Below are 10,093 nucleotides of genomic sequence, written 5' to 3' on the forward strand. Positions count from 1 at the left end.
TGGGAGGCAGTGTAGAAAACCATAACGGTGGTAACGTTAGAAATCAGAACCAAAATCCTAGAGATGTTGGTCCTCAATTTGTTAATGGTGGTAATGGCGGGAACGAGGATGACTGGGATTTTGATAATGGAAGTGACAATGGAATTGGTTGGAATCAAAACCACAACGGTGGTAATAAGCATAATCAAGGGAATCAGGGTGGAAACGGAAATTACAACAACTGGAACAACCAAAATTTCCACAATGGTGGCAATAATGACTACAATGATGGGTTCGAAAATCAAGGCTTTGGGAATCAATACCGAAGGATATAAAATGGTGGATTCAACAATGTAAATGGAGGATACTACAATGAAGGTAACCAATCCCATCATCTTTACTTTCCGCAACCTAATAAACAATCTGTGCCGTCTCATTTTCAGCCTGGAGAGTATGATGATGCTTCACGTATACTCTTCACCGAAGGAAATGAGCACCATGTGGAAGTACGGCCACAACTAATTAGTGTCTTACCCATCCTTAGAGCCCATAAAACCGATGATCCATACAATCACCTCTATAAGTTCCTTGCAATTTCTAACATGAATACTCCGTGAGGAACTGATAGAGATTCCTTTAGACTTCACTTATTTCTGTTCACTTTAAAAGAAAAAGCTAAGTATTGGTTCACTTCTATTGCCCCCCATAGTATTACTATTTGAGAGCAATTAAAAACTAAATTTTTGCAATAGTTTTACCCTGCTAGTAACACAACGGAAACAAGAAAAGCGATACAAGATTTTGCACAAAAACCCAATGAAGAATTTCATGATGCATTTGAACGCCTCAAGGAATTGTTGCGTTCATGTCCGCATCATGAATTTCCTCGTTGGCAACATGTACGTTTCTTTTATGATGGAGTCGACACTGCCAATCAAACTACGATTAATGCCTCGTCTGGCGGCACTATCATGATGCAAGATAATGAAGACGCTTGGCGATTCTTGGAGCAGTTGAGTCATGGTTCAAAAACCAATTACTCAGCTAAGAAATGGGACACTCCAGTTTCATCTGCTGCTTCAGTTGGACTATACAAAAACTGGAAAAATGAAGTCAAATCTAATATTAATTCTTTAAATAAAAAAATTTGACTTACTACTCTCTAGTGTAGGCAAAGAGAAAGGTGTGTATTTCTTTTGCAGGGACAAAAGATTTGTGTAAGTTGTGGAGATTCAGGACACATTGCAAATGAGTGCATGAGAAGTCAAGAGGAAATCAATTAGTGTCTAAGCCCATAACTATTTTGGTATGTACTTTACCTGATTGCGAGCATGGTCCTTTTGGGTTGCCTTCACCATAGCAACTGATAGGATGAATTAAGGAGAAAAGGATTAATTATGATTTATTAATATATTATAAGAATAATATATAAAAGGAGAAATCATATTGTTTAATTAATATTAGTCAAGAATTAATTAAGAATTAGTTTTGTGACTAAAATACATTAACTAATTAATGGGGACCAGAACTTTCAATTGTGTGATAGTTGAATATTGGGCTAATGGACTCCACAGAAGTTGGAGCGGAAGAAATCTATGGTGAAACCCATTAGAATTCATCCAAGGCTTCTAAGGAGGCAGTTCATGGGCTGCTTAGGGCCTAAGCAGTCATATTAGGGTTTCCTAGTTCAAAACCCTAATAGCCTCACTATAAAAGGAACCCTTGGCAAGCCAAAAACGTCCCTAACCTTCTAAAAGAAACCCTAGGACGTTTTTGGTGCCTTCTCCCTCTCTCCTTGTTCATCTTGTTGCTCATGGTGTTTTTGACTCCATTAGAGGTGCAACATTTGAGGCACTAAGATTTTAAGAGTCAAGATCAAGAGGAATTGAGATTGTTATTGCTACATAACAATCAAGGTAAGATCTAAACCCTAATTCATATCTTGATTTGATTATTATATGCTAGATCTTGGGTTAATGAGCTTTCGATGATTATTGCATGTTCATTAGACAAACTAGATCCGAAGCTTTAGGGTATGCATGTACACCATAGGATTGATGTTTTGCTCAAAACCCATCAGTGGTATCAGATCCTAGGCTATTTGTATAATGTATTTGATGTATTTCATAATCATTCAAGCTTAAAATCGCAAAATTCTGCTTTCTGGGGGCTAGACTCGCCGAGTCCATGACTGAACTCTCCGAGTCCATTGGGAGCTCGACGAGTTCAGTGCTGACTCGACGAGTCAGAGTCGCAGATGGCTAATTTTGCAGGATTTTGACCTATTTTGTTGTGGGATAATTACCAAAAACATTTTTCATTAATAAAATCTGAATTTTATCAATATTTGGTGATTATCCTTACCAAAATAGAAGATAATTGACAAAATTTAGATAATTACTTGTTTTATAAGATAAATATTAATTATTTGTAATTTTGTTTTTGAATTATCTTGTAAGAAATTGAATTAGGTCAAATTTAGATAACTACCAATTATTTGATTAATTTAATTAATAGTAATTTGATCTAGATAGTTTTGAAAAATTTCAAAACTTGCCCTCAAGTTTTGGAATTTAAATTTTTTGATTAAAATGTTTAATTTTGTAATATTTAAATTCTAAACCCTAAGTTTTTGAAAAGTTTCTAAAATTTGTCCTTAAGTTTTGGAATTTAAAACTTGATTGAAACTTTAATTTTGAAATATTAAATTCTAAAACCCTAGTTTTGAAAAGTTCAAATTACACCTTTATGGTTTTATTAAGTTACTTAAAAGTATAATTAAAATATAGTTAATAAATACATAATGATATGGTTTATATTTAATTAAATTTAAAGTGTAATTTATAAAATTAAACCACCTAGTATTTTAAAATTGTAAAATACTCCTTTATACTATATATAACATTAAAAGTCTAATATTATATATGTATAACTTAAACTGCTAGTCTTACCGTTAGTAAGCCTCATTCTCGAAGCCGATCTATAAGGGGGGTATAAGGTTATGGCCTACAAAATGGCCATTTAATGGGTGTCCACTCTCACCCATCGCTTCCTTGATTGGTAGAGGGTCGTTAGCCGAACGGGTAGGATAGGGCAAACCCTCTCCTCATTAAAAGTATAATGAATGTTAAAGTAACTAAACGTTTTACAAAAAAATTCCCAATCTTGGTTATTTTAGGCAAAAGTGAATTGATGCAATTCCATTAAATTACACTTTGTACCCTTGCTAAGACGTTAGTGGAGCGTGTGTGGTTAACCGACACACTAATTGGGTTCTAGCAAAGGTGGCGAAGGGTGACTCGATGTTTGTCATAGTTCGGTGGAGCGTGTGTGGTTAACCGGCACATCGAATAGGTAACTATAACATTGAGGTCACCATGTATGTTTGCATGGTTATTCACACCCTGTTTTGTGATCCTCGGCATCCCAGTCACAAATCGAGGGGCATATCAAGATTTAAACATGCCATTGAAAAGTTCAATGAATCTCAAAAGATCTAGGAGTTTCCAATACATTTAAAACTTAACCTTCTTTTTCGTTTTTCAAGGTGGAAATTGGTAAATCGTCATTTACCTACCTTCAAATATTATGCAAATTGGATTACGACATCCTTCTTCTAGTTTATAGAATATTGCGTTGTGTCCTAGCCTTAATATCTCATTTGGGTGTTTTATTAAGGACTCAATCAACTAACTTGAATTTTCTCCCATTTTATAGATGTCAAAGTTTGACAGCTATGGTCATCCTGAATCCGTTGGATAAAGTTTTGCACGTGAAGATGATGTTCCACGAATGGATTGCGGAAATGGAAATGGTGCTTCACTTCCTCTACCTCCTCCAATAATTCTCCCTGACCTACGTGTTCGAAGACTTGAAAAGTTCAAGGTCACTCAAGCACTATTGGCAATAAGACACAAAAATGGAAAGTCTGTGTGTGCAAACGTCTTAAAGATGAAGTCACACATTGATAGGTTAAGGATGTTGGGTGTCGATGTCTCAAGGAAGTTGGTTGTTAACTTGGTTCTTTAATCGCTTCCCGAATCATATGGTAAGTTCGTTAGTGAGTACTATATGATGGACCACGACATGACCCTTATTGATTTGACTTATTTTCTTATTACTGCTAAATCAAAAATGATTTGGCGCACTGGTCGAGCAAATTGGTCTGATAAATCAATATCCCAACCTTCTACGGGCAATGGCAACATTGGAATTCAAGAAAAGTTTTCTCTACGTAAGAGAAAGACTGAGCCTGAGATAGTCCCATGTACCATTCCAGAAGAGTCCATATTTTTCTATTGCTAAAAGAAGAGACATTGGTTACGAAGCTGCCCTGACTACCGAGAGATCTAAGAAATGGGAGAGTTAAGTTGTATGACTCTACTTCAGGTAAAATCCACTATCTAACTCTATTAAGTTGCTATTTGGAGATTCTTAATACATGATGTGATAAGATTACATTTTGATGTTTTGAAGGATCGAAGAAAAGAAAAGAAGCTTAAAGGAAGGAGCGAGCTGAGTCTGATCGCGAAGAAATGGATTACGATCGCATGGATTCGATGATTGGATTTTTGAGCTGCTGCTTAGAGTTATGATAAATTTCTTAGGAATATGTAATAGCATAGTTTTTATTTACATTGTAAGGATATATTTTTCCGCAATAAAATAAATTTTGTTTCTGTCTTATTTATATTTCCTTGCAATGGCAATTATCAAAATTGATGTCTGTATGTTTCTATTATAAGAAATATTAAATGGATGTGATTCTTAGTTATGTTATTTATGGTAATGTCGTAATTTTCTAAGTAAGGGAAGATTCCCATCGTCCAAGTTTCAATTAGACAGAAACTTGGAATCATATGATTTGAATTATGTAATGTATAGAAATCTTGGTACTTAGAATTTTTAAGGCTAATTCCTTGACAAAGAGTCAAGTGAAGGACTAGGAGATCGAGTTCACAATGTTGTGCACTGGTCAAGTCCACCATAAATAACAATAACATTATTCGTCATGATTTACTAAAAGTCTAGTAACTGTGGTTATACTTACAAGATTAAGTGTAATTCCGAATCATTGAAAAGTTTCAATGAATGGCAGAACGAATAAGTAGAATCAATGAATGCAGAAAGATAAAAAGTTTCTCCATTCTAAGAAGAAGGGTGAGTACTTTTGTATTGTGTTTTATGATCGTCTTAGTAATCGTAGGAACCATATTACAATTCATCCTCTAAGGACACCTTAGTGCACTAGTTTGGTTAAGAAGAGGAATCGAGAATTGTTATGGTGGTTAAGTTAATAAGATGTATCGTACTTAGTTCTAAAATCAAGTCTTAGAGTCAGACTCCAAGATTGCGACTTGAGTGACAAATTTTAAGTAGGAATGTTCTTACACTTGCACATTTTGGTAAGTTGTGATGTCTTGAATAAGACAACGACCAACTAGTACCAAATTGTGTGTAGGCTTTGTATTGATATAGACACACACTAACTCTTGAATATTTGTTTTGTCAAAAAATCTTTCTTGATAAGAGAGTCTAATATGTCAAGAGGTCAGTGGGAGTCTAAAGATCTTGAAAAGTTTTAAGAACTAATCATGAGTAAACCTGCTGTTAATTACTAGCACACGACTTGAGGTTTCTAACCTATCGTGTTGACATATTCTTGTTTTCATGTCATTCCAGTTTGGTCAACTATGCATGTGAGTTCTATGAGTTCTCAATAGGTTACATAGGTGTAAGGCACATTAATCAATGGAAAGCTCGTTGAAAGGTAGGGGTGAGCTGCTCAATAACTTGGAAGCAATTGTAGGACCCTTGATGGCAAGAAATTAAGAATGGACAAGTTCGATCCATAAGAGTTTGGATTTGCCACAATTATTTTCTTATGATTATGGTTATGACAAATTCACATGGATAGCAACACACCACAAAATCTGGGTGTCATAAGGTTTCTCTCCTTCATGAAAATGATTGTGTGGAAACGCTTTCACTAAGAGAGATTTTGAAGATAGCATTATGTAATTTGCATTTCTCAAATTTGATTATGATTACGACATCCCTCTTTGTAGTTCGAATTGTGAGAACATGGCAAATGGGTCTGAACATTTTAGACTTATTGTTATAAGTTCTAGAATTGTTTAAACACACATATAGGTTATCTAAGGAAAGGTGTATGAGTTCGAGAAGCTTAGATAAAGGCATATTGGAGCATCTCGGTTTTAGAAATCTGAACATTTCTAAATAAAGTCAATAAGTATTGGTTTCTAGAAGTCTAACTAATTTCTGAATAGGTGTCAAAGCCAGTGGGAGCATAAGTGTTATTCTTGGAAAAGATATAATCATCATGTGAGTGGGAGCATGATAATTATGGTAAGTATTGCAAGATAGAAATATTAATTATAGAAAACAAAAGGTTCAATTCACAAAGTTGCAAGGGTTGAAAAGTTGTTTTGCTATAATTAAGGGAGAGAAGTTTATACTTCATTTTAGTTCTAAAAGCATGGATTGATTTTTTATCTAATTTAGTCATATAAAATTAACATTGTGTTCTCAAATTCGATTATGATTATGGCATCCCTCTTCATAGTTCAGATTGTGAGAACATGGCAAATAGACAAATTTAAGAAAAAGACTGGTCACGTATCACGTCTTTATGTAAGACATTATGAATCGTATCCCATATGCTTTGGGCATAGGATCGATTACATATGCTATAATATTCACGTATTCTAAAATTTTCCAAATGCCTAGGGCATTAAGAGGGAAAAAGGATTGGAACCAGATACGACTAAAGGTGATTAATCAACTGTCAAGAGGGCAATCTAAGCTTTGCCAATGATTTATCGCTTATGAGCAGTTGGAAGTATAGTAATGGAAGGACCATACTAACATTATTATTATTATATATGAGTCTATTAATAATGATTTGTCATATGGTAAATATGGAATTGTTTCCATATTGGGAGTTGGACTTTAAGAATCTCTATGTAGATTAGAAACTTTTATGTAAGAAGGATGTTCAAAGGAATGTACTTTGAATGTGAGACTTCATGTCTATGGAATTGTCTTGCAACAATCTCCAATAGATGACTTTGTAATTTCATTGGCAAAGTCTTTGTGACTTTGGCGCTATGACATTATGAAAGAATCATTGCATAAAATGTTAAAAATCTAACATATTCTAGAAGTGGCAAGAATTTGGTATTCTCACACTTTTGGTAAGGATTGGGAATTGTGAAATGAGTGTGATTGAAAATGTTATTCAATTATACTATTTCACAAAGTAAGGACCATAGGTAAACATAATGTGCATGCTAAGAGCATGGGACAATTGTTGTTATAATTCAAGTAATAAGATGATTACCCGAAACATTATACAATGAATAATATTTAATCAATATGGTGATTAAATAAAATGAGTTTTATTTATACTAAAAAGTTTGGGGCCATATTAGGTTCGATTATTCTTGTGTTTCATTTTGCATGTTTTGACTTCCTGAATAATAATATTGTTCAAACCATCTAAAGTCGATCATACTTTGGAAGTAGGTATGAAAGAAGACTGTCATGAATCCGTCTGTAGAGTGTCTAAAGTGTTTAGACATAGCACAAGTTTGTTGTAGAGTTCATGAGTGTTGCTACAAGATTAGAGTATTGGATTAAACCCACGCTCAGATGGATCGCTTCATGGATTTTATCACGAGTGATAGGTGAGACGAAAATATCTTATATTCTTGAAACCGAGACGTGTGAGTTGTATTCTACCAGTCGGTTGCACATTGATAATATGTAAATGCACTAGTAACTTGGTGTTATAAAACATATTGTTGTGTGTGATTTGATAAGTAGGTACAAACGAGCATTGGAGTCAAAGTTTATCCATTTCTTTTACCCAACGTGGGATAAAAACGATATATGTGGGCCCCTAGGTGATTTAGTGATGACACCCTAAGCGGTTGGCCAAGCCGGGACTAAGTTGACGTGTTCAATTATAGTCTGTTGTCAGCCGTCAGGAAACAACACATGAACAGAGAGTATGATTAAAATCCATGTCTCAGTTCATACGATATCTAGAATGGAGGAATATATGATCCCTTATCTAGAGGACGCGTATATGATAAAATCAGAGTTGATAGTGGCTTTTGAAAGCTACGGTTGCTGATCAGGTTCCGAAGTCATATGCAGAATAGTTATTAGACTTATCCAAGTGGGAGACTGTTGGATTAGTGTCTAAGCCCATAACTATTTTGGTATGTACTTGTCCTGATTGCAAGCATGGTCCTTTTGGGTTGCCTTCACTATAGCAACTGATAGGATGAATTAAGGAGAAATGGATTAATTATGATTTGTTAATATATTATAAGAATAATATATTAAAGGAGAAATCATATTGTTTAATTAATATTAGTCAAGAACTAATTAAGACTTAGTTTTGTGACTAAAAGACATAAATTAAATAAAGGGGACCAGAACTGTCAATTGTGTGATAGTTGAATATTGGGCTAATGGACTCCATAGAAGTTGGAGTGGACGAAATCTATGGGGAAACCCATTAGAATTCGTCCAAGGCTTCTAAGGAGGGAGTCCATGGACTGCTTAGGGCGTAAGTAGTCAGATTAGGGTTTCCTAGTTCAAAACCCTAATAGCCTCACTATAAAAGGAACCCTTGGCAAGCCAAAAATGTCCCGAACCTTCTACCCTAGGACGTTTTTGGTGCCTTCTCCCTCTCTCCTTGTTCATCTTGTTACTCATGGTGTTTGTGACTCCATTAAAGGTGCAAAATTTGAGGCACTAAGCTTTCAAGAGTCAAGATCAAGAGGAATTGAGATTGTTATTGCTACATAACAATCAATGTAGGATCTAAACCCTAATTCATATGTTGATTTGATTATTATGTGCTAGATCAAGGGTTTATGATCTTTAGATGATTATTGCATGTTCATTAGACAAACTAGATCCAAAGCTTTAGGGTTTGCATGTACACCTTAGGATTGATGTTTTGCTCAAAACCCATCAGTATGATGGCTATTTATTCCGACATGGTGGGGGAATCATTAGAAATATTCATAAATGATTTTTCAATTTTTGGATCTTCCTTTGAGACATGCTTAAACCAAATAGAAAAACTTTTGAAATGTTGTATTGAGTCTAATTTGGTTTTAAGTTGGGAGAAGAATCATTTCATGGTAATAGAGGGAATTGTACTTGGCCATGTTGTGTCCAAGCATGGTTTTAAAGTCGACCGGGCCAAAGTACAAATTATTTCTACTCTTCTCCCACCCATTTCGGTAAAAGGCGTCCGTTCTTTTCTTGGGCAATGCCGACTTTTATCGAAGATTTATCAAGGCTTTTAGTGCAATCTCAAAACCTCTTTGAAATCAAATTTTAAAAGATGCACCATTTTCCTTTGATAAAGCATGTCTTGAAGTTTTTACCAAATTAAAGAATACACTTGTTGAAGCCCCTATCTTGCAATCACCCGATTGGACTTTACCTTTTGAAATTAAGTGTGATGCGAGTGATTACGCGGTAGGAGCAGTTTTAGGACAATGAGTGAATAAAAAACCTATTGCAATATGTTATGCGAGCAAAAAAATTTCGGATGCACAATTAAATTACACTATTACCGAAAAAGAGTTGCTTGCGGTCTTGTTTGTACTAGACAAATTTAGATCCTGCATTTGAGAATCTAAAGTTGTTATTTTCACTGAACATAGTGCCATTCACCACCTCTTGGAAAAGAAGGATGCCAAACCACGTCTCATTAGATGGATCATTCTTCTTCAAGAATTTGATCTTGAAATTCGGGACAAAAAGGGTTCCGAAAATGTTGTAACAGATCACTTATCTAGAATAATTAATAATGACAACTCACCGAAGTTATTCAAGAAAACTTTTCGGGTGAGCATATTCTTGCTATCAAAACTATACCATGGTTTGCTAATTTAGCGAATTACTTTGTGACAGGGGAAACTCCATCATATTGGACTACTCAACAAATGAGGTTCTTCCACTCCCAAACAAAATACTACACATGGGAGGACCCAGATCATTTCAAATTTGGAGTGGATCAAGTGATTTGGTGTTGTGTACCACTAACGGAGCAAGAAAATAT

The 10,093-nt window shown here is 34.9% G+C and overlaps 1 non-coding gene across 1 annotated transcript; it reads right to left on the reverse strand.

The window, feature by feature from the left end:
* Window positions 1–756: 756 nt before the first annotated feature.
* LOC145096397 (small nucleolar RNA R71) lies at window positions 757–862 on the reverse strand. Its single transcript, XR_013703805.1, has one exon. It is a non-coding gene; the product is annotated as a small nucleolar RNA R71 (small nucleolar RNA).
* Between the last annotated feature and the right edge of the window lie 9,231 nt (window positions 863–10,093).

The sequence above is a fragment of the Lactuca serriola genome, chromosome 3 (genome assembly GCF_051521515.1).
Source record: "Lactuca serriola cultivar US96UC23 chromosome 3, Lser_US96UC23_V15, whole genome shotgun sequence".
Lineage (NCBI taxonomy): Eukaryota > Viridiplantae > Streptophyta > Magnoliopsida > Asterales > Asteraceae > Lactuca > Lactuca serriola.